Genomic DNA, 24,815 nt, shown 5'->3' on the forward strand with positions numbered 1-24,815 from the left:
AGAACAGCATCGAAACATGTATATTATCAAGGATGAAACAGATCACCAGCCCAGGTTGGATGCATGAGACAAGTGCTCAGGGCTGGTGCACTGGGAAGACCCAGAGGGATGGGATGGGGAGGGAGGTGGGAGGGGGAATCGGGATGGGGAACACATGTAAATCCATGGCTGATTCATGTCAATGTATGGCAAAAACCACTACAACATTGTAAAGTAATTAGCCTCCAACTAGTAAAAATAAATGGAAAATAAATAAATAAATAAGGAAAAAAAAGAAAATGAAAGCAAAATGAGGCCCGCCCAAAGAAAAAATTTATAAAGAGATTGTTTGGAAGCCTTACCTGATGGTGTGTTAAGTGCAATCCTAAGCCACATAGAGTCAGACCATTTTGCTTTTGTCAAGTTTTAGCTTATCTCATGCCTGGACCATTACAATATGCTTCTCATTTCTTAACACTAGACTTCCAAAGCCAGCCCAGAATTGAATATCACTATAGTAGAGATCTAAAAATCAAACTTGATCACATCCTTCTTATTTAAAAATCTTTGATGATTTTCTATTGACAAGAGAAGAAAACTGAAAAAATAAAACTGAAACTTTTTATTATGGATCTATGAGTCTTTAAATACTTCTCTAGGTTACTTTTCAAACCTAATCCTTATTCCATTTCACTCTCTAATAAAAATGCTAAAGCTCCTATACATTGAATTTTCTTAGTCTTTCTCAATTGTAGTATATTCTTATAAAGGTTATTTATTTAGCCATTATCTCCTTCTCCAAAGGGAAAACTCCTATTCTTCCCTCAAGACACATCTCAAATACTGGTTTCTTTGTGAAGCATTTAGCAATATTTCCAGAAAGATCGGTAGCACTTTCTTATGTTCTCACACTAAAGCACTTGTCTTCTTAGCTTGAATTACTTGTTTTATCTTATCCTAGACTGTGGGTTCCTCAAAGGCAGAGATTATTCTTTTTTCTAGACTTCTAGCATCAAACACATAGAAGATACTCAGAAAGCATTTTTTTATTAAATACATGAATCGATAAATGAATGAATGGTTTGTTCCATATGTGTGTGTGTGTGTTTTCAAGGAGGAAATACAATTCATGCAAAGCATGATAATACAACAGGAGTTTATTAACAAAGGGAGCATTTATCAAGATATCACTGTAGAACAACGACAAGGCATACTGAACTAATCCTAGACAGCAACCAAGTTCTTACCAACCCTAGACTCAACATACGAGGAGAGGGAATAATTACTGGCAACAAGAAGTAGAGAGACATGTAGACTTAAATGCTTTGAGAGGCACAGTAACTTTTGATCAAGTACATAGACTGTTAGAGACCACAATCATGCAAGTTCATTATGTAATAAATACCTTGATTTGTCTTATTTCTTCCCTCAAGTGTCTGTTGGTAGTCATTATTGGTAGACTTCACCTAGAAGTTTAGAGGCCTTGGAGTAACCACATATATTAGTGTTCCAATAACAATCCACATGGTGAAGGATGGAGAGTGAGTCTAAGGAGCAAAGGTAGACATACAACATTGTATTATGTTACCATTACGTTATGCGTAATATTCTCTTGAAGGACAGCCTAATAAGTAACCATATTATCCTTCCTCCCTGCCCAGGTTCTGAAAAATAAAACTTACATTTCAGTAAGAAAATTGGGAAATCAAACTATCGAGGCCAACAGCTTGGCCTCTGTGCAATGGTGCCGAATGGAATATCAGAGACAGAGTTTGGGATGAGGTAGTAAAGAATAGTTTACTGCTTTGCCAGGCAAAGGAAGGCACAGTGGCCTCCGGTGCCAACCCAGGGGAGTTTGATGAGGATTTTTACGACAGCAGCTTAAGGGCGAAATTGCTGAAAAGATTAGGGTGTGTGCAGGGATTGCACTCCTCTAGTCTGCTCTCAGGGAACCTTGATGAGCTTCTCTGGCTCCTTTAATGTTGCCTCAAGTGGTTAAGGATTGATGCTTTTGAACTGTGGTGCTAGGGAAGACTCTTGAGTGTCCCTTGGACAGCAAGGAGATCCAACCAGTCAATCCTAAAGGAAGTCAACCCTGAATATTCCTTGGAAGGACTGATGTTGAAGCTGAAGCTCCAATATTTGGGCCACCTGATGCAAACAGCCAACTCATTGGAAAAGACTCTGATGCTGGGAAAGATTGAGGGCAAAAGGAGTCAGGGGAGAGCGGATGATGAGATGCTTAGATGGCATCATCAACTCAATGAACATGAGTCTGAGCAAACTCTGGGAGTGAAGGACAAGGAAGCCTGGGGTGCTGCAGACCATGGGGTGGCAAAGAGCTGAATACAACCTAGCGATGGAACAACAGTAAGAACAGGTGGTTTCTTGGCTGTTCCTCCCTTGATGAGCAACTGTTCAAATCTGCCCTTTGGAGTTCAGGGAAGGTCATGAGGCTGGGGTCTTCTCCCTACAAACAAGAAGACAGGATACAGAAATACTTCTGTGACCAGAAGCCCCATGGTTTCGCTATCCCTTTTCTTGCTGAGAGAAGGCTAGACTGAAGAATGTGGCTTTAAGTCTATTTTCCTAGTTGGTTTGCAAATGCTAAGTCTTAATCTGAAAGACTTAATCATCTATTTTTGACAAACTCAACTGGAATGGTCCTGTGTGGTGCATGTGTGATAGCAGGATTCATGTCTCTTCAAGCAAATTGACCCCAGGAGAAAGAAGGACAGCACTGAGGAAGAACATCCAGTTATTCCTCTCAAATTTGCAAATCAGATGTGGTAAATGTTGCCACAATAGATACTCCATAATAATGTGAATTAACGTGCAACATGTACTGTGGATGACTTTTCTCCTGATTCCAGACTCCCAGTTATCAATTGGGACAAGACAAAACTGAACCTCAGATGGAGGAAGGTGGAAGAGGCGAGACAAGGAAACAAAATGGTAAAGAGCCCCGTCTCAGGAGGCTGACAGGCGGGAATGCATTCTCTGTCATCAGCAGTCATTCTCCTGATCAAATCTGAAATCTGATTATCAGAGCTGAAAAGCCCCCACAAACCTAAAGCACCATCATTAGCTGCCTTTCTTTGAATTGTCCCCGTGTATCTTAGGATCCAGAGTGACCCTGATCAATACTAAACTTTGATCAACAACAATCTACAGATTTGGACTGATTTGAAACATGAAATCAGATCTTTAGAAATCCTGCCAGCTCACCTTGATCATTTACTAACTGCACGACAACATGACCTGAGATTTAGCATACCCTTGATTGTGGTATTACAGGGGCTTCCCACACGGCACTAGTGGTAAAGAACCCTGCTGCCAATGCAGGAGATGTAAGAGACACAGGTTTGATCCCTGGGTTGGAAGCACCCCCTGGAGGAGGGCACGGCACCAATCCTACTATTCTTCCCTGGAGACTCCCATGGACAGAGGAGCCTGGCGAGCTACAGTCTGCATGTGTGTGCGCAGTCGTGTCCAACTCTTTGCAACCTCATGGACTGTGACCCACCAGGCTCCTCCGTCCATGGGATTCTCCAGGCAAGAGTACCGGAGTGGGTTGCCATTTCCTTCTCCAGGGGATCTTCCCCACCCAGGGATCGAACCCAGTTCTCCTGCATTGCAGGCAGATTGTTTACTGCTTGAGCCCTTGGGGAAGCCCAAGGACAACAGAGTCACGAGCTACAGTCTATTGGGTCACAGAGTCAGACACAACTGAAGTGACTTAGCATGCATAGTATCACGGAGATGTAGTTAGTAAAGGAGAAAAGAGAGGCACTTAGAAGCCCTCTTCACTGAATCAAGAGCAGAAAAAGAATGTGTATTGCCCCTAATAATATACTTATCTAGATAATAGGGTATTACCTTTTGCTATATTTAATATTTAGAAGGATATATTCTAATTTAGAAACACTAGGCATATTGCCAATATTTTAAAATTAACTTTTGCTGCCTTTTTTAAAATTCAGTTTATGTTTAAAATGTATCATGTGTGTATTTGGGGGTTCTGACCCAATTACAGTATGTGGAGGGAGGGAGTTTCCCCAATATCACCAAGCAAGCAGTACTCCAGACCAGACGACCGCAGGGTATCCTACAACTGAATGCAGTTCTGTCGCTCTCTACCTGGAGGTGGCCGCAGATCCTGCAGGCTGCCAATAAAAAAAGTTTATTTATGGTCTTACGAAATTAGCCTCCAATTAAAATAAATAAATAAAAAACAAAGCAAAAGAAATGCAATTCAGGAGACACAGATTCCAGTAACCCCAAAAGAGTGCTCTGAGAAAGAGCCAGAGACTCATAAAAACAAAATGCCAGGAAGCTGGTAAAAGTCGCCTGGTGGTTGGATGCATGAGACAAGTGCTCAGGGCTGGTGCACTGGGATGACCCAGGGGAGGGAGGTGGGAGGGGGGTTCAGGATGGGGAACACATGTAAATCCATTGCTGATTCATGTCAATGTATGGCCAAAACCACTACAATATTGTAAAGTAATTAGCCTCCAACTAATAAAAGTAAATGAAAAAAGAAAAAAAATAGTCGCCTGGTGAGAATGGTGATTGACTCTGATGCAAGTCAGAAAATATTCATCTTTAAGGACTTGCAAGTTGTTTTAGCATAGCAGTCTGAAAAATAGATGATTGCCATGAATTATTTTAGGGTAAGGATCTTATAAGCATCCTAAGTTACCGAGAGATGTTCTGAATCTCTTCCTTGAATCAAAAGGTCAGATTCCATCCCAACTGAGATATGTATAAATCATACTTCCTTAACGGCCTCTTGGCTCCATTTTTGAGAGCTCTCTAAACAATATCAACTCCATTTTGATTTTCCTTTCACAATCCCCAGAAGATTGTTTTTTCCTGGGGGAAAAAAAAAATTTAATCAGTCTATTTAGTTAAACACCAAGCAAAGTCTCTTTCCAGGAAGCGAACTCTTTGGGACAATTTCATTCCAACAGTGTCACACTCTGTGATGGGTAGCAGATCTGATTGTTGCTCATTTCCCTTACGTAACAAATGCTTCTTTATCAAATATTGTTGCATTCTCTATGCATGCCTATTAGTGCACAGTCCTGCAGAGTTAGATGTTGTCCGTTTAAAGAGTCGCTTGAGGTAGAAAGAGCAAAGGGATAAGGAAGGTGCCATGGGGAAGTAAGTGTATGTCTTCCCCTCACATTCACTGCAGGAGAGACTGTGCTGACCATGAACCCGAACTTGGCACAGTTTGATGGAGTCTGAATTTCCAGGGGTCTTCTCATGCTCTATTGAGAGAGAATGCATCACCTAGACATTAAGAATCATACTCCGTTTAGTCTAAAATGTATGGGAGTGCCCAAGAACAAAACCAAATAGCAGCAGATTGAGTGAGGTTTCCTGATGAAAGGAGCATGCTGATACCCTATCAGAGTTTCAACACACAGTAGTGTGTATACACTGTAAATGTCACATTGTTTCTATGACTCTGAACACTAGTAGAAGTTAATGCTTGGACTTTGTGTTTCTGGGTAGAATTGCAAATCCATCTCTCCTAGGCTTGCGATTAGTCACCAAAATGGGAGAGCCGGATCCCTTTCTGAAGATTATAATGGTACCGACAAGAGCATCCATCAGTGGAGGACCGCTGTGCCCGGAGAACGGTGACACCCCAACAGCCGTCATGGGCAGAGCAGCGTCGTGGCAGCGTGTCTGGGGGCTGCAGTAGAATCGTGTGAAGACTTATTTCTGGGCCCCCATGTGACTGCTATCTGTGGAACTCTTCAAAATAGCTGGAGGACAAGTTGAGAGATGCTAATTTCTGTCATTCAAGCACATAGGATGATGCCTTGGAAACTTGGATATTTAGAGTTACTGTTGATGATGTGGGATAGTCATAAGTTGGTCAAGCCAGAGAACACTCGGGTTACATAAGCCTCATTTGTTATGCAACACAAGCTATAGGATCTTCTTTTTCATTTTTATAACCCAATGTAGAGAGACGAAAATTCTATTCTAGCAACTTTTCCTCCTAAGGGGGTCTCTCTGTTTTGGAAGAGGCTTTAGAAACTGCTATTTAACAAAAATATCTTTTTTTCTCAAAGAAATTACTTTGCTCCCTAAATAAATTAGTTTAATATGTATATAGCCAATTCTTGTTTTACTAACAGAATCTCAACTGATGGGTGAGCCAGTCAATTCAATAAAAGTAATCAATTCGAGACACAAAATAAAAGAAGAAATTGTCAATCTATTCAGTTAGAAAGTAAACTGATTTTTCTTCTACAAAGTCCACAGGGAATAAGATAGCTGGATTATATCAACCAGGGTACTGCTGATTCTGCAAATAGAAAATAAGATAACCTTGATTTCCATATAGTCTGTTATTTCACTGGATGATTTAGATCACAACACTCTTTATGGAGTGGGGGTGAGGGTAGAGGAGGAGGAATCATAGGAAAAATTTAATAAATTAATATACTCATTAGAAAGTCTTTGTGATGGAAGGGAAGGTTAAATAAAATCATAGCACTTGCTATAGGGGACATCAAATCACCAAGATGTCCTGGACACTATTGTTGTATATGTTTTCCTCTTAATATTCTCTCAATTAGAGCAAGACTTTTTTTTTTCCTAATACAAAGAAAAAAGAAAAAAAGAAAAAACCAAGGTGGCTGTGAATACATGCAATTTTTACAAGCTCCAATATATACCATCTCCTTCTTCAATCTCTACTTAGAGATGCAAGCAGCCAGGTTCCTCTGCCCGTGGGATTTTCCAGGCAAGAATACTGGAGGAGTTGCCATTTCCTTCTCTAGGGGATCTTCCACACCCAGGGATCGAACCTGTGTCCCCCGCATTGAAAGCAGATTCTTTACCAACTGAGCCACCAGGGAAGCCCGCTTAGAGATGTCAGTTATGTAGCCTGAGTTAAATTCACCATCTAAAAAAATTCAAAGCAACATAGAATTTGAAGTGATATTCTCCTTTACCCTGGAGAAAATGTGTGCGTATTTTCAGGAGTGTTAAGAAGAAATAACAAACCTCAAATGGTGACATTTGCCCCCATGTCAGCAAACCAATACTTAACTTCAGGTTCAACCCCGCACAGAAATGTGACCTTTAAAATATGCAAGCTGAACTTTTCTAACCAACTCCAGTGAAGAACCTACCTGTCAAGGGCAGGAGACCTAAAGAGACAGGCTGGATCCCTGGGTCAGGAAGATCTCTTGGAAAAGGAAATGGCAATCCACCCCATATGTTTACCTGGAGAATTCCATGGACAGAAGAGCCTGGAGGGCTTCAGTCCATGGGGTCACGAGGACTTAGCACACCTCTATACCAGGGAGGTAATCTGCATGACAAAGAAACCTGCTGTTTCTTTTTCCCAAAAGAAGATAACCTGGACTGAATGAATCATTTTTTTTCTTGTTAGTAATTCCCTTGCTCCACTCTGCTTCCTACAATAACTTTCCATTTTGTACAACCCCTTAGCACCCTTGCTAGGGGCGCTGGGAGCAGGGCTGGTGCCCCAAATCATGAATCATTGAACAAAGCCAATTAAATCTTCAGATTTATTTCGCTGAATTTTACTTTTTAACAGTAGAAAACATTATTCAACATATTGTTTAAATAGAAATAGAGGACATAATGATGTCAAGCACCTCAAAAATGTTCATTAATATACTAAGAAATAAAGGAATAATGGGGAAAGAAGGGAGAGAAGGAAGGAGAAGGAAAAAGGGGGGAAGAATCAGGGAAAGGAGGAAAGCAGAGAACAAGGGAGGACGGGAGTTAAAACATCAAATCTGACTGGAGCTCCCCTCCCAAGGCTAGGTTTCCCTCATCTATCCAGAGGAAGACCAGGGCCATATGGTCCCTTGGTTCATAACCACTCAAAACAGCACACGTTTGTTTAAAGGCGAGATTCCAACTGCTACTTCCACACATTTTGCTCTTGTTCAGGTGCTGTTGCTGCTGCTGCTAAGTCGCTTCAGTCGTGTCTGACTCTGTGCGACCCCATAGACGGCAGCCCACCAGGCTCCCCCGTCCCTGGGATTCTCCAGGCAAGAACACTGGAGTGGGTTGCCATTTCCGTCTCCAATGCATGAAAGTGAAAGTGAAGTCACTCAGTCGTGTTCGACTCTTCTTGACCCCATGGACTGCAGCCCACCAGGCTCTTCCGTCCATGGGATTTTCCAGGCAAGAGTACTGGAGTGGGCTGCCATTGCTTTCTCCATGTTCAGTTGCTAAGTCATGTCCAACTCTTTGTGACCCCATGGACTGTAGCATGCCGGGCTTCCCCGTCCTTCACTATCTTCCGGAGTTTGCTCACACTCATGTTCATTGAATCGGTGATGCTATCTTACCACACACTGACTGAGTTCTATTCAGTGTGGTGATAAATTGGGAACTCGGGGTTGACATTCACACACTGCTGTGCTGACTATTTATGACCCCATGGACTGTAGCCAGCCAGGCTCCTCTATCCACAGGGACTGTCCAGGCAAGAATACTGGAGCAGGTGGCCTTGCCCTCCTCCAGGGGATCTTCCCAATCCAGGGCTCAAACCCAGGTCTACCCACATTGCAGGCGGATTCTTTACTGTCTGAGCCACCTCACTACTATATATAAAATATTAACAGATAACCAGCAAGGACCTGCTATTACAGCACAGGGAACTATCCTCAATATTCTGTAATAATCTATCTGGGAAAAGAAGTTGACAAAGAGTGAACATATGTATATGTATAACTGAATCACTACGCTATACATCTGAAACCCCCACAACACTGTAAATCAACTACACCCCAATAAAACTAAAAAAGAAAAGAAAAGCCACGGCATTTTCATCCTCAAGGAAAATTCCATCTTTTAATTTTGGATCACTCTCCTTCTCACTGCAAACCTCTGAGCTCTTCTACTTTCTCCTCTGCCCTCCAACATTTCTTCACCCATGATCAGCGTTTCTTCTCTCTCCCACCGGCTCCTGTCTCATATGCTATGAACAGGCCCAATCCTCCATACACTTGGAAAGTTCTCCCTTGACCTTACTATTCCATTGGCTCTTCCCATTCTCATCTTCTCAACCAAACTTTTCTTAAACAAGTGGAGCACAGTGTCTCTGCTTGTGTTTGCTCCTTAAGCTATGGCAGCCTGACGTCTGCCCCCCACGTGTCGGCAGAGTCTCCGCCCAGCTGCCGGTTGCCACATATAAACCACCGCCCCCCACTCCGGCCCCCACCCCGCTCCCGGAGCGCCTGAGTTACTAGGCTTTCTGTACTGTAGGACACTCACCTCTGAAGCTCGCTACTTCTCCCTTTTAACACACGTTTTCGTGCTTTTTCCTTTCTCTCATCACCCCATCTAAGCCCCTTGTTGACCCTCAGTCTTTAACATGGGCTCCCTGGTGCCTCAGCGGTAAGGAATGCACCTGAAATGCAGGAGCTGCAGGAGATGCGGGTGTGATCCTGGGTTGGAAAGATCCCCTGGAGAAGGAAATGGCAACCGGCTTCAGTATTGTTGCTGGGAAAACATACTGGAGTGGGTTGCCATTTCCTCCTTCAAATTAAAAAGAAATAAAAGTAATTGTGTTCTCAGTATCAGATTGATAGAAAATGAAATGAAAAACGAAACACAGGTACCAAGGATCGGAGCACATAATGCTGAAGAGGAGCACATACTCTTGGCAGCTTGTATTCCTTCGGGTCATCTAAAGGAAAAACGCACAAGTCCGACAGCATCTGAATGGAGTGCTGGTGGCCCGCCTGCCAAGGCAAGAGACGTAAGAGACGCTGGTTCCATCCCTGGGTTGGGAAGATGCCCTGGAGGAGGGCATGGCAACCCACTCCAGTCTTCTTGCCTGGAGAATCCCTTGAACAGAGGAGCCTGGTGGCTGCAGTCCACGAGGCTGCAAAGACCTGACACAACTGAAGCAACTCAGCAAGCGTGCAGAGGGCTTTAGTATTTCCATGTTTCATTACGTATCTCTTTTCCTTTCACCACGTTCAGTCTCTCTAATATCCACTCTTAGATATTTAAATTTTATCTGTAACTGCATCAGAGATGTACAACATGAATTTACTATGGGGATGAAATAAAAATGATCTCTGTTCTTATCCAAGGCAAACCATTCAATATCAGAGTAATTCAAGTCTATGCCCCAACCACTAATGGTGAAGAAGCTGAAGTTTAATAGTTCTATGATGACCTACCAGACCTTCTAGAACTAATACCCAAAAAAGATGTCCTTTTCATTATAGGGGACTGGAATACAAAAGTAGGAAGTCAAGAGATACCTGGAATAACAGGCAAGTTTGACCTTGGAGTACAAAATGAAGCAGGGCAAAGGCTAATAGAGTTTTGCCAAGAGAACGCACGGGTCATAACAAACACCCTCTTCCAACAACACAAGAGAAGACTCTACACATGGACATCACCAGATGGTCAACACCGAAATCAGACTGATTATATTCTTTGCAGCCAAAGATGGAGAAGCTCTATACAGTCAGCAAAAACAAGACAGGGAGCTGACTGTGGCTCAGATCATGAGCTCCTTATTGCCAAATTCAGACTTAAATTGAAGAAAGTAGGGAAAACCACCAGAACATTCAGGTATGACCTGAATCAAATCCCTCTATGATTACACAGTGGAAGTGACAAATGGATTCAAGAGATTAGATCTGATAGACAGAGTGCCTGAAGAACTATGGATGGAGGTTCCTGACATTGTACAGGAGGCAGTGATCAAGGCTATCCCCAAGAAAAAGAAATGCAAAAGGCAAAATGGTTGTCTGAGGAGGCCTTACAAATTGCTGAGAAAAGAAGAGAAGTTAAAGGCAAAGAAGAAAAGGAAAGATATACCCATCTGAATGCACAGTTCCAAAGAATAGCAAGGAGAAATAAGAAAGCCTTCCTCAGTGATCAATGCTAAGAAATAGAGGGAAACAATAGAATGGGAAAGACTAGATATCTCTTCAAGAAAATTAGAGATACCAAGGGAACATTTCATGCAAAGATGGGCTCAATTAAGGACAAAAATTGTATGGACCTAACAGAAGCAGAAGATATTAAAAAGAGGTGACAAGAATACACAGAAGAACCATATTAAAAAGATCATAGTGACCCAGATAACCATGATGATGTGATCACTCACCTAGAGCCACACATCCTGGAATTCAAAGTCAAGTGGGCCTTAGGAAGCATCACTATGAATAAAGCTAGTGGAGGTGATGGAATTCCAGTTGAGCTATTTCAAATCCTAAAAGATGATGCTGTTAAAGTGCTGCACTCAATATGCCAGCAAATCTGGAAAACTCAGCAGTGGCCACAGGACTGGAAAAGGTCACTTTTCATTCCAATCCCAAAGAAAGGCAATGCCAAAGAATGCTCAAACTACTGCACAATTGCACTCATTTCACAGGCAAGCAAAGTAATGCTCAAAATTCTCCAAGCCAGGCTTCAACAATAAGTGAACCAAGAACTTCCATATGGACAAGCTGGTTTGAGAAAAGGCAGAGGAACCAGAGATCAAATTGCCTACATCCTTTGGATCATCAAAAAAGCAAGAGAGTTCCAGAAAAACATCTACTTTGGCTTTATCGACTATGCCAAACCCTTTGACTGTGTGGATCACAACAAACTGTGAAAAATTCTTCAAGAGATGAGAATACCAGACAACCTGACCTGCCTCCTGAGAAATCTGTCAAGAAGACAGATGCAGGTCAAGAAGCAACAGTTAGAAGTGGACATGGAACAACAGACTGATTCAAAATTGGGAAAGGAGGACACCAAGGCTGTACATTGTAACTCTGTTTATTTAACTTACATGCAGAGTACATCATACGAAATGCCAGGCTGGATGAAGCACAAGCTGGAATCAAGATTGCTCAGAGAAATATCAATAAACTCAGATATGCAGATGACACCATGCTTATGGCAGAAAGCAAAGAAGAACTAAAGAGCTTCTTGATGAAAGTGAAAGAGGAGAGTGAAAAAGTTGCCTTAAAACTCAACACTCAAAAAACTAAGATCATGGCACTTGGTCCCATCATTTCATGGCAAATAGATGGGGAAACAGTGGAAACAATGACTGACTTTATTTTCTTGGGCTCCAAAATCACTGCTGATGGTGATTACAGCCATGAAATTAAAAGACACTTGCTTCTTAGAAGAAAATCTGTGACCAGCCCAGATAGCATATTAAAAGGCAGAGACATTTTGCTAGAAAAGGTCCATCTAGTCAAAACCATGGTTTTTCTAGTGGTCATGTATGGATGTGAGAGTTGGACTATAAAGAAAGCTGAGCACCAAAGAATTGATGCTTTTGAACTGTGGTGTTGGAGCAGACTCTTGAGAGTCCCTTGGACTGCAAGGAGATCCAACCAGTCTATCCTAAAGGAGATCAGTTCTGGGTGTTCATTGGAGGGACTGATGCTGAAGCTGAAACTCCAATACTTTGGCCACCTGATGGGAAGAACTGACTCACTGGGAAAGACCCTGATGCTGGGAAAGATTGAAGGCAGGAGGAGAAGGGTATGACAGAGGATGAGATGGTTGGATGGCATCACCAACTCAATGGACATGAGTTTGAATAAGCTCCAGGAGTTGGTAATGGACAGGGAAGCCTGGTGTGCTGCAATCCATGGGGTTGCAAAGAGTTGGACACAACTGAGCAACTGAACTGAACTGAAATAAAAATAGGCACATTAAATATTTAATATCATGCTTGCAAGATAGGAAAGCCTCAACAAAGTGTGGTCATTATTTCATCTCAGAGACTTTTCAACTCTGCTCTAGGTTATTTGATAGTTCCCAAATATGACTCCATCACACAACTCCTTGATGAATGTTACTTTAAATCTATGACTATGCACTGCATCTGTATATCCAATGACAACATTCAAGACATGTTCAAAATTAAACTTTGCGTACACTTTCTCACCTGCTTACCTCCACTTCCTCCTTCAACCCCCTAAAAAGGTCTGTTGCTCTTGCTTACATGTTCCCAATTTTCCCTGAAGGCAAACTGTCTCTCAAATCTAACACATGTCATTTAAATTCCTTTCTCCTGGATCTTACTCGCTGCACATTGACCTCACTTTTCCCACACCCAACCTCTCTCCACACATGGTGGAATCTACCTACTCAGCAACCAGAACCCACTGCCCTCTCTAACTGACCCTGTTGACTTCAGGTTCCTGCCATTTCCTTTCTGAACTGCAGCAACATCCTTATGGTAGCCTCTTAGTCGTCACCTCATTAGTCCATCTGAAAATCATCTATCTTTTAAATTCCAAATAATTAGTTCTCCATCCTACAGAGTCTAGTTTCCACCATCCCAGAAAAATCATCTCTTATGATCTAACCATTGTTAGGGCCAAGCAACATAAAAGGGTAAGATTCAAATCTGGGTTCTGCTTCTTTGTAACTATATGATCTCTAGTAAGACACTTAGCTTCTCTTTGCCTCATTTTCCCCACCTGTAAAATGGGAGCAGTAGTTATGTGGCCTTGCAGTTATGAATAACCTGAAAAATGACATGCTCACTAAGCTTTAGTTATATGCACATGTGAAGAATTATGTGGGTCTTATTAGGCAGTAAATTATCATTTTTGTGGTACTAGGCTGTCTTGTCTTCACTGCTGGATTATAAGATCTTTTAGGAAAGATTTTACACTATGATAAATCTCTTTATCTCTAAAACTTAAGGCTGTGTCTGACATTTAGTAGCTCTTCAATAAATATTTGTTGAACATATAAAATAATGAATATTTGCTATTGTTATAGAGATATTAGTGGGTGGGAAATACTAAGAACTCAGCAGCTCCGTCACAACCGAGAATCCTTTATTAAAGGCCTTTGGCTAATCTCCAATTGCAACAAGAACACATTTGTAAGTCAATATTCTTTATTCTTGGGTGCTGCAAAGTAACTTTCTGAAGGTCGGGGAGTGGAAATCAAAACAACAGGCTTTGTTTTAGTTTAGTTTTGCCTTGGTTAAAATGATCACCACTCAGGGTGGTACTACTAATTACCTTAGGGTATTCAAAAATCTAATTAATGATTTTATGCATTTGAATAATATCCTAAAACAGCTAATTATTTACACCTAGTAAGTACACTGAAGCAAAAGTAAAAATTTCTAAACCATAGAGAAAAATCAGTGAAGAGGAGTTCTGGGGTTTGCAAGCATGGCCATGCCTGGCTTAACACTGTGACGTCCGTAAAGAACACTCTCCTTAAGTCAGTGACCTCTCCCCCCAGACTCTTGCTCACCCCAAGCACAATTTGCAATGCAGAGCAACCACCGCCCTACCCATGAACACTTAGTCCTCAGAGGCCCCAAGGAATCAGCCATCATAGCTTTCCATTTGAATATACACCACTGTGAGGCTCAGTCTCACGAAAGGTAGTTGTCTCAGGGAAGAAAGAATTGGACAAAAGCTTCATCTTCAGCAGCCATCAGTTTGAGAAGTCCATGGACCTGCCCTAAGCTTGACTGCTGGGTGACCTCCCGTGTCTGTGTCTGCTCTCCACTCCGCGTGCCAGCATCCCGCCTCCTAGCACTGCGTGTGACGGACTTTTCTTTGCAGGCGTCCCGTTTCGTACTGTAGGTGTGGGATTGACTTCACTCCCGTCATAATCCTCATTTTGTGTAATCAGCCCTTAGTGGGTAACAGCTGTGCTTCAGTCAGTGGTTTACAGAGTGTGGGAGACAAGATTTTGTTACCAGAAAACTAAGACCATGGCATCCGGTCCCATCACTTCAAGGCAAACAGATGGGGAAACAGTGGAAACAGTGGCTGACTTTATTTTGGGGGGCTCCAAAATCACTGCAGATGGTGACTGCAGCCATGAAATCGAAAGACGCTTACTCCTTGGAAGGAAAGTTATGACCAACCTAGAAAGCATATTAAAAAGCAGAGACATTACTTTGCCAACAAAGATCCACCTAGTCAAGGCTATGGTTTTTCCAGTGGTCATGTATGGATGTGAGAGTTGGACTATAAAGAAAGCTGAGTGCTGAAGAATTGATGCTTTTGAAGTGTGGTGTTGGAGAAGACTCTTGAAAGTCCCTTGGACTGCAAGGAGATCCAATCAGTCCATCCTAAAGGAGATCAGTCCTGGGTGTTCATTGGAAGGACTGATGCTGAAGCTGAAACTCCAATACTTGGCCACCTGATACGAAGAACTGACTCATTTGAAAAGACTCTGGGTGCCTCATAAGAATGAGTTTGGAAGTTTACCTTCTTCTGCGATTTTCTGGAAGAGTTTGAGTAAGATAGGTGTTAGCTCTTCTCTAAATTTTTGGTAGAATTCAGCTGTGAAGCCATCTGGTCCTGGGCTTTTGTTTGCTGGAAGATTTCTGATTACAGTTTCAATTTCCTTGCTTGTGATGGCTCTGTTAAGATCTTCTATTTCTCCCTGGTTCAGTTTTGGAAAGTTATACTTTCCTAAGAACTTGTCCATTTCTTCCAAGTTGTCCATTTTATTGGCATAGAGCTGCTGGTAGTAGTCTCTTATGATCCTTTGTATTTCAGTGTTGTCTGTTGTGATCTCTCCATTTTCATTTCTAATTTTGTTAATTTGGTTCTTCTCCCTTTGTTTCTTAATGAGTCTTGCTAATGTTTGTCAATTTTGTTTATTTTTTTCAAAAAACCAGCTTTTAGCTTTGTTGATTTTTGCTATGGTCTCTTTAGTTTCTTTTGCATTTATTTCTGCCCTAATTTTTAAGATTTCTTTCCTTCTACTAACCCTGGGGTTCTTCATTTCTTCCTTCTCTAGTTGCTTTAGGTGTAGAGTTAGGTTATTTATTTGACATTTTTCTTGTTTCTTGAGGTAGGCCTGTAATGCTATGAACCTTCCCCTTAGCACTGCTTTTACAGTGTCTCATAGGTTTTGGGTTGTTGTGTTTTCATTTTCATTCATTTCTATACATATTTTGATTTCTTTTTTGATTTCTTCTATGATTTGTTGGTTATTCAGAAGTGTGTTATTTAGCCTCCATATGTTTGAATTTTTAACAATTTTTTTCCTGTAATTGAGATCTAATCTTACTGCACTGTGGTCAGAAAAGATGACTGGAATGATTTCAATTTTTTTGAATTTTCCAAGACCCGATTTATGGCCCAGGATGTGATCTATTCTGGAGAAGGTTCCATGTGCACTTGAGAAAAAGGTGAAATTGATTGTTTTGGGGTGAAATGTCCTATAGATATCAATTAGGTCTAGCTGGTCCATTGTGTCATTTAAAGTTTGTGTTTCCTTGTTAATTTTCTGTTTAGTTGATCTATCCATAGTTGTGAGTGGGGTATTAAAGTCTCCCACTATTATTGTGTTACTATTAATTTCCTCTTTCCTACTCGTTAGTGTTTGCCGTACATATTGCGGTGCTCCTATGTTGGGTGCATATATATTTATAATTGTTATATCCTCTTCTTGGATTGATACTTTGATCATTATGTAGTGTCCTTCTTTGTCTCTTTTCACAGCCTTTATTTCAAAGTCTATTTTATCTGATATGAGTATTGCGACTCCTACTTCCTTTTGGTCTCCATTTGCGTGAAATATTTTCTTCCAGCCCTTCACTTTTAGTCTGTATGTGTCCCTTGTTTTGAGGTGGGTCTCTTGTAGACAGCATATATAGGGGTCTTGTTTTTGTATCCATTCAGCCAGTCTTTGTCTTTTGGTTGGGGCATTCAATCCATTTACTTTTAAGGTAATTATTGATAGGTATGGTCCCATTGCCATTTACTTTGTTGTTTTGGGTTCACATTTATACAACCTTTCTGTGTCCATCAGCAGACGAATGGATAAGGAAGCTGTGGTACATATACACCATGGAATGTCACTCAGCCATTAAAAAGAATTCATTTGAATCAGTTCTAATGAGATGGATGATACTGGAGCCCATTATACAGAGAGAAGTAAGCCAGAAAGATAAAGACCAATACAGGATACTAACACATATATATGGAATTTAGAAAGATGGTGATGATAACCCTATATGCAAAACAGAAAAAGAGACACAGATGTACAGAACAGACTTTTGGACTCTGTGGGAGAAGGCGAGGGTGGGATGTTTAGAGAGAAGAGCATTGAAACATGTATATTATCTATGGTGAAACAGATCACCAGCCCAGGTTGGATGCATGAGACAAGTGCTCGGGCCTGGTGCACTGGGAAGACCCAGAGGAATCGGGTGGAGAGGGAGGTGGGAGGGGGGATCGGGATGGGGAACACGTGTAAATCCATGACTGATTCATGTCAATGTATGGCAAAACCCACTACAATATTGTAAAGTAATTAGCCTCAAACTAATAAAAAAAAAAAATGGGGAAAAAAAAGACTCTGGGAAAGATTGAAGGCAGGAGGAAGAGGGGACGACAGAGGATGAGATGGTTGGATGGCATCACTGTCTAAATGGACATGAGTTTGGGTGAACTCTGGCAGTTTGTGACGGACAGGGAGCCCTGGCGTGCTGCGGTCCATGGGGTCACAAAGAGTCGGACACGACTGAGCAACTGAACTGAACTGAACTGACGGGGGTCAATACATGCTGCTTTTTGCATTGACTGTACTGTATCTCGGTAAAAGAGAAAGACTCTGCAAAGTTCTGTGTGGTTCCTATTGTCCCTACCCAAGACCGTTTTCCCTGAAGGTCGTATCTCAGGTGCTTTGGGTGTAGTTACTGGTCTCTACCTTGTGCTATGTGTTTAGTCAGTCTGCCCTGTCCAACTTTTCAACCTCACGGACAGTAGCCCGCCAGGCTCCTCTGTCCATGGGATTCTCCAGGCAACAATACTGGAGTGGGTTGCCGTTCTCTTCTCCAGGACCTTCCCAACCCAGGGATTGAACCCAGACCTCCCACATTGCAGGTGGATTCTTTACTGCCTGAGCCACGAGGGAAGCCCAGTCTCTACCTTGAGATCATCCCTGATGCCAGGCAGAAGTTTAATAATAGGCTGTGGGTAAGTATCTTCAATTGCACATGGTTAACATCGTTTTTTATATCTTTAGATAGAAGACAGATAGATGCATGCATACATGTGTGCTAGGTCACTTCAGCTGTGTCTCACTCTTTGCAACCCCAAGGACGGTAGCCCTCCAGGGTCCATGCAGTTCTCCAGGCAAGAATACTGGAGTGGATTACCATGGCCTCCTCCAGGGGATCTTCCTGGCCCAGGGATTGAACCCACATCTCTTACCTCTCCTGCATTGACAAGAGGGTTCTTTACTGACCCAGATAGATAGGAATAGCGATATAAATATATGCACTAATATACCACCAAAAATTCACTTTAGTATAGTATCCTTAGATATTGTACTTACTCTTAATGCCTTTTCTGGGGGGAAAAGACCTCCTTTTCTTTTCTTAATACACATGTTTACAGTGCTACATATATCTGAGAAATTAGTTACTGAATTTTGAAACCTACAAGACTACCTAAAATTTTTAATTTTCAAAAGACACCAAGTAAGAAAGCCTGGGTCTTGAGGGGGCCAGAGGTAGGTCCAGGTGTTGGTCTATCACTTGCCTTAGTGACCTCAGCCAGTCTTTCCTATCTGTCAGGACCTCAGTTTTCTCATCCATAAAGCGAATAGAGTTCTTCTCTGACCACTCTGTCCCCACCTCCAATTCACCATCTGTACCAACAGTCTGCTCCTCCCATTGATAGCACTAATATCTATAATTTTCTCAACTTGTGATGACTTGATCAAGCTGATGAATACTCTCAGAGCTGAACCCAGCATCCTCGTGCAGTACACACCCAGATCCAATAGCTAAGTTCAACGATTCTTCATGACTTTGAAAAAGAGTCCTTGATGTGCCATAATGAGGCCTGGGCTTGAAATTCTTCTCCTCTACATATAAATTTTGTGACTGTGGGAAAAGAACTGAATTAATATTTTAAATATAATTCCTCATCTGTGGAAATCATATGCAACATCTACCTACCTCCCTTTATGGAATTGATATGGGTCTTAAAAAAGATAGCTCCACCAAAGCATCTAGCACACATAAAATTCACTATCTGCACTTGAACTTGAAAGTTTCAATTTCCCTTTAGGAAAATTCATCGCTAGCAAAATTCAACTTGTTTTGTTCTTCAAGGTCAATGTGAAAAAACAAAACAAAAAAAATGGTTACTGCTTTTGTAAGAAAAGCTGCGGAAATTATTAGTAATGACAATTATATAAAATATTTAAAATATGTATAGAATTACCTGATGTTAGAGCAATTAATCAGTTAATATGACTCTAGGTTAACGGAGCATAAATCTTTTGCCAAAGATTAAAAGGATACTTAAAAGAAAAATAATGAATTTTAAAAGAAGGCTGAAATAGTAAGACTGCAATAATGTTGACTACTGGCTATTAATGTGGCCCAGAGTAACCACAATCTAAGAATTCAGAGAAACCGCAATCCAGCAATAATAACTGCTAATAACAATCCTGGCAAATGCAATAACAGCACTCAATATGCATTTATGACGTCTTATGTCAGAACTATGTTTCTGTGTATTAAATCTCATTGTATTTTCTCTACAGTGCTATAAAGTTAGGTTCTGCTAATACTCACGTTTTATAGATGAGGAAACTGGGGCTTAGAGAAGTTGAGTAAGTTATCCAAACTCAACTTTGGAGATTCCGAAGTTATCACTAAGAAAAGAGAAAACAATACTTGAAGACTGAATGATTGAAGACAACACTTCTGGGTACAAGGCTATGGCTGCATCCTTCTTTATTTTCCCTGCCAGCCTGAGAAGTCATTTACTGCAGCTACTCAGGTGCTGAATATTCAGGCATTACATGTGTTAGTAGCTCAGTCATGTCTGATCCTTTGGGACCACATGGACTGTAGCCATGTAGTCAGACTCCTCTGTCCAAGGAATTCTCCAGCAAGAATATTGGGGTGGATTGCCATTTCCTTCTCCAGGGAATCTTCCTGACCCATAGATCGAACCCAGGTCTCCCATATTGCTGGCAGACTCTCTACCATCTGAGCCACCAACAACTGCCCAAACAAAACTGCTCTTGGTCTATTTCCTGCTGCTGAGACACGTATGGACAGAGTGTGTGTCAGGGGACTTTTACTCAGGTAAACAAGAAACCAGGTATCAAACTAGCAGGAAGACTTGATTTAAAGAGCAAGGCCAGTGTGGGTCCCCACCATCTCCAAACCCCCTCCCCCTGACACCATAGGCGTCAAACAAGATCTCAATATACCCACTGGGATATTAATTTATTATCATAATTACATAATTAAATCACTAACATTCTTTCTCATTTCTTCTTTAGGTACCATTTAAGATCACAATTATGTAATTAAGCATTTAGAAGTATTGTTTCTTAATTTTTTTTTAAGTGAAGTATTTCATCCAATTTTTAGTTTTGTTGTCAATGCTTTCATTTTAGATATTTTCCACTGGACTCAGTCTATATTTTAATGATCTCTTTGGATTAATATTCAGTCCAGAAAACAAAAATCTGAATTAAATATACTTTACACATTTAGCCACTAATTTAATTTTCATGTGTCAAGCATTGTCTAAAATTTCCAAGTTGGTATATTCAACTTTCTGATGGAATAAATATAAGAATAATTGAATATTTTCTTTAATAGATGATTCAGGATTTTACAAGATTCTGAGATACTTGCTATAAACAAACAAGAAAACAGAAGAGATATTACTTTATTTTTCTGTTTGTTTCATCATTAGAGAATCAAAGTGATGAAATGACCTCACCAAGATCACATATCTAGTTAAAGATTACCAGGGCTAGACAGAGGTCCCATGCGGATTCCCCACTAGCCTTGCTATTCAGAGTGTAATGTGAGGACCCGCAGCACCAGAAGCACCAGGGAGCATGCTCAGAATATAGAATCTCAGGCCCCACCAGACCTGCTGAGTCAAGATCCACATTTTACGAAATCCTTAAGTGATGTGTGTTACATGAAAGCTTGAGGAGCTACACTCTCTAGCACACTGCCAGTTTTCCTAATTTTCTGCCTATAAAATACCGTGGTCCTGGGAAGATGAATTAGCCTAGAACTTAAAAAGAAATTTAGAGAAACTAAGGCCTGGAAATTTTTAAAAACTTATATAGAATCATTTCAAATGCATATTTTTATTTTTAGGCAGCTTTTCAAAGAAATAACTCATGATTATATATGCAATTACAAATATAAACTGTTATCTTTATGTGTGTTTAATATAATATGTATGTTATACTGAAAGAGTTGTGTATCTCAGATTTTTATTGGGCTTCACATTTCTTCATCCCTAGACATCTAGGCAGGAGAGCATCTGCGTAACTCATCAACCCATCTTTGACAGATCAGGCCATCGCCTATTAGAAGCACACTATTGCCACCTGCTGGCACTGCTGCAGAAAAGCTAGTGAACTGTCCTCTGCAGAGACATGATTACCAGGAAAAGTATCCCAATTTATGATTCAAAAAGTAAAATCAATATACAATGTGCGGTCTACTGACCAATGCAGAAAGCCTCATACCTGTGTTAAATGAGTATTGAACAACCATCAGTTATGAGAAATTCCTTTCTTCATCCCACCTTGTTCCTTGTCTATATATGTTTCTGTAAAAGGGGTGCTTTCTTTCCCCTATATTTAGCTTAAAATGCATTAATATCATCATACTTTAATATCTTTCTATCATGTAAAGACAAATTTTTAACATCTATTTTATTTTTCTCTTCAACTTTGATTAATTTACACCCAGAAAAATCTCCCTTCTCTTCCCCACATCATAAAATACCTGACCTTAAGAAAGGCAACTAAATAGACAGTTCTAAAAATATTTAAAAACCAGCTTAAAATGATTCAGTTCAGTTCAGTTCAGTTGCTCAGTCGTGTCCGACTCTTTGCGACCCCATGAATCGCAGCACGCCAGGCCTCCCCGTCCATCACCAGCTCCCAGAGTTTACTCAAACCCATGTCCATCGAGTCGGTGATGCCATCCAGCCATCTCATCCTCTGTCGTCCCCTTCTCCTCCTGCCCCCAATCCCTCCCAGCATCAGGGTCTTTTCCAGTGAGTCAGCTCTTCGCATCAGGTGGCCAAAGTATTGGAGTTTCAGCTTCAGCATCAGTCCTTCCAAAGAACACCCAGGACTGATCTCCTTTAGGATGGACTGGTTGGATCTCCTTGAAGTTTACTCAGAGTTTATATAATCAGTGGAAAGAACCTTGAGAATCTCAAAATTTTCTCCAAGAAGTCTCAGAAATTCCACTGGTTAGCAAAGATAATTTTTATCACAGCTGTTTTCTTTTTGATGATGATTAATTATGGCATCTTTTAAAGAGATCCCATTAAGGGAGAACAATTGTCTACCCCAAATATTTCACCACTGGATACTGTGATACTTTGTTGAAAAGGGATGCAAAATATCCCTCATATCAGAGTTACAAGGAAGAAAATTCCTGCATTTCACTTTTAAACATCTTAAGCATCTGTGAGGAGAGAATGCTACTTCAATATTAGCAAAATTTAAAGGAATGAATTCAAAGGAGAAGAAAGTTAATTCCTGAAGATGTATGTACTTTCAAGTCGTAAAGCGTCAATTTAGTGTGTTAAGAAATGACTAAACATAAAACTCTCAAAAGGAATGAGAACAAAAGGAAATTGACTTTTAAGAGTTTCTCAGATCAGGATTTATAAGAAATCACTTCCATTTGCATTGGGCAGTTAAACAAGCAAGGGAAATGTCACCCAAGACTTTTACAATGGGGAAGAGAGATGGAGCTCTACTGGAGCACGGGCATCCCATCTGGCGCTAGTGGTGAAGAATCCGCCAGCCAATGCAGGAGATGCAGGAGAGGTGGGTTCAGTCCCTCAGTCAGGAAGACCCCCTGGAGGAGGAAATGGCAGCCCATTCCAGGATTCTCACTGGGCGAATCTCACGGACAGAGGAGCCTGGCAGCCTACTGTCCGTAAGGTCACGAAAAGTCAAACACGACTGAGCACACGCATGCGTGCGCTGCCACTGGAGCACAAGACGCAGGTTCCTAAGTGCGGGATGAGCTCCTGGCGGAGGAATGGACTTCAGAGTAGACGCTGCCGGCAGCATCAGGCTACTTATATTTGCTGACTGGTGTTTATTTGTTAGGTTCCTGCCTTCCCACAGAGATTGAAACATAGGCATGCTATGGTTCTTGATAATTACTTTCAAAAGGATGTCTCAGGTCTCTGAGAAAGGCATTCCTGAGTTATGAAACTGGCAAACGGCTAAGAAATGTATATGCTAAGTGGTAAAGGAAGAATCTATAATTGCAAGTTTCCTAAAGTAAACATTCAAAAAAAGGAGGGAGGGGGTCAGGGGCTTATATCAAGGAAGACATCTACCTAAAGTTTAATCAAGCTTAGGGAGTTAAAGCCTTCTAGGTCAACATCCAGTTGTGTTTAGAAGTGTGTTAATAAGCTTTAAAAAATATGTGTTTTCTGCATTCATAAAGTATGAGTAGGAAATAAATAACCTGTATTTTCTTTACTGATTCATAAACTGGCTCTGAAAGTAATCTGAAAAGAGAATTCTTAACCTATAGCAAAAGTATTAAAATAATTGAATGATCTAGCAATAAGAAGGCTCTGAGGGCCAGACTCATTCAAACATGTTCGTTTTTGCAAGCTTGTTTTAAAAGTCTATTCATCTAATGCTATAGGTGACTCTTTATTTTCATTCGGTAAGTCTCATTTTTTTCTTAAATTGAAGAGAATTTATTTCCACTTTGAAATTGTGTTAATGAGCTATTCCCCTAAAATCATTACCATGGAATCATTGCAAACAATGACATTACAATGACATACAACAATGAATGTTTGTTTCTCATGCTTTTGCAGGTTCAGTTGTTTTAGGTAGGGCTTAATGGAATGATTTAATATTTGTCCACATCCTTTCCCTACAGTTAGCATGCAAGCACAGGCACACCCTTCTCAGGAGAATAGTAGAAGCACCATAGCAAGCAGAAATATGTGAGGTCTCTTAAAGACTAGGCATTCCATTACTTTGCCTAACATTGGCCAAAAAAACTCACACAGTCGAGACTAGCATCAGAGTGGAGAAGCGCTGCCAAGTTACAAGGCAAAGGGCACAGACGCAGGGACCAGTGAAAAATTAGGGATATTAATGCAATCTGCATATTGATGATAGATGTCATTATTAAATAGTCGTTGAAAACTTGCTATATTCTTAGAATAATGTTGATGACTTCTATTTTCTCTCATAAAAATGTGATAAGGTCAAAGGCTAAAGGAAACACAGCTAGCATTAAAGAACAAACGCCATTTAATTGAGTGGAAATAGAGAAAAGGCATTTGTGGAAGAGGAAACACTATAAACAGTACTCCAGTTGGGAAACACCGCACATTCAGAAAGATTTCATTTGAAAGGAGTAATGAGCACATGAAAAAGAATCACTGGAAATATTGTTGAGAGAAACTATTGACATCCTTCACTAGACCATCACCTCTGTCCCATTGCTGAACCATAAATTGCCCTTGGAGTAAGTTTTCTTTCTGTCTTTACCCTCCTTGGTTGACTCAATTTCAGCACTCAAATTTAAGCAAATGTCTCACAAAGCTGAATTTCCAGTCATCACCTCTCTCCTTATATTTGGTCTCTATTTCCAACTGTGTTCTAAATATCTGTAACAGAATATCCTACAAAAGAAAGATGCTCTTTACAACTGCGTTTCCCTCACTCCAACACATTTTGTCTCTCATATGCCCCATCTCAGGCTTCCCTGGTAACTCAGCAGTAAAGACTTGGACTACAACGCAGGACCCTGCCTGCCGTGCAGGAGACGCGGGTCTGATCCCTGGGTC

The sequence above is a fragment of the Cervus canadensis genome, chromosome 19 (genome assembly GCF_019320065.1).
Source record: "Cervus canadensis isolate Bull #8, Minnesota chromosome 19, ASM1932006v1, whole genome shotgun sequence".
In the NCBI taxonomy this organism is placed as follows: Eukaryota; Metazoa; Chordata; class Mammalia; order Artiodactyla; family Cervidae; genus Cervus; species Cervus canadensis.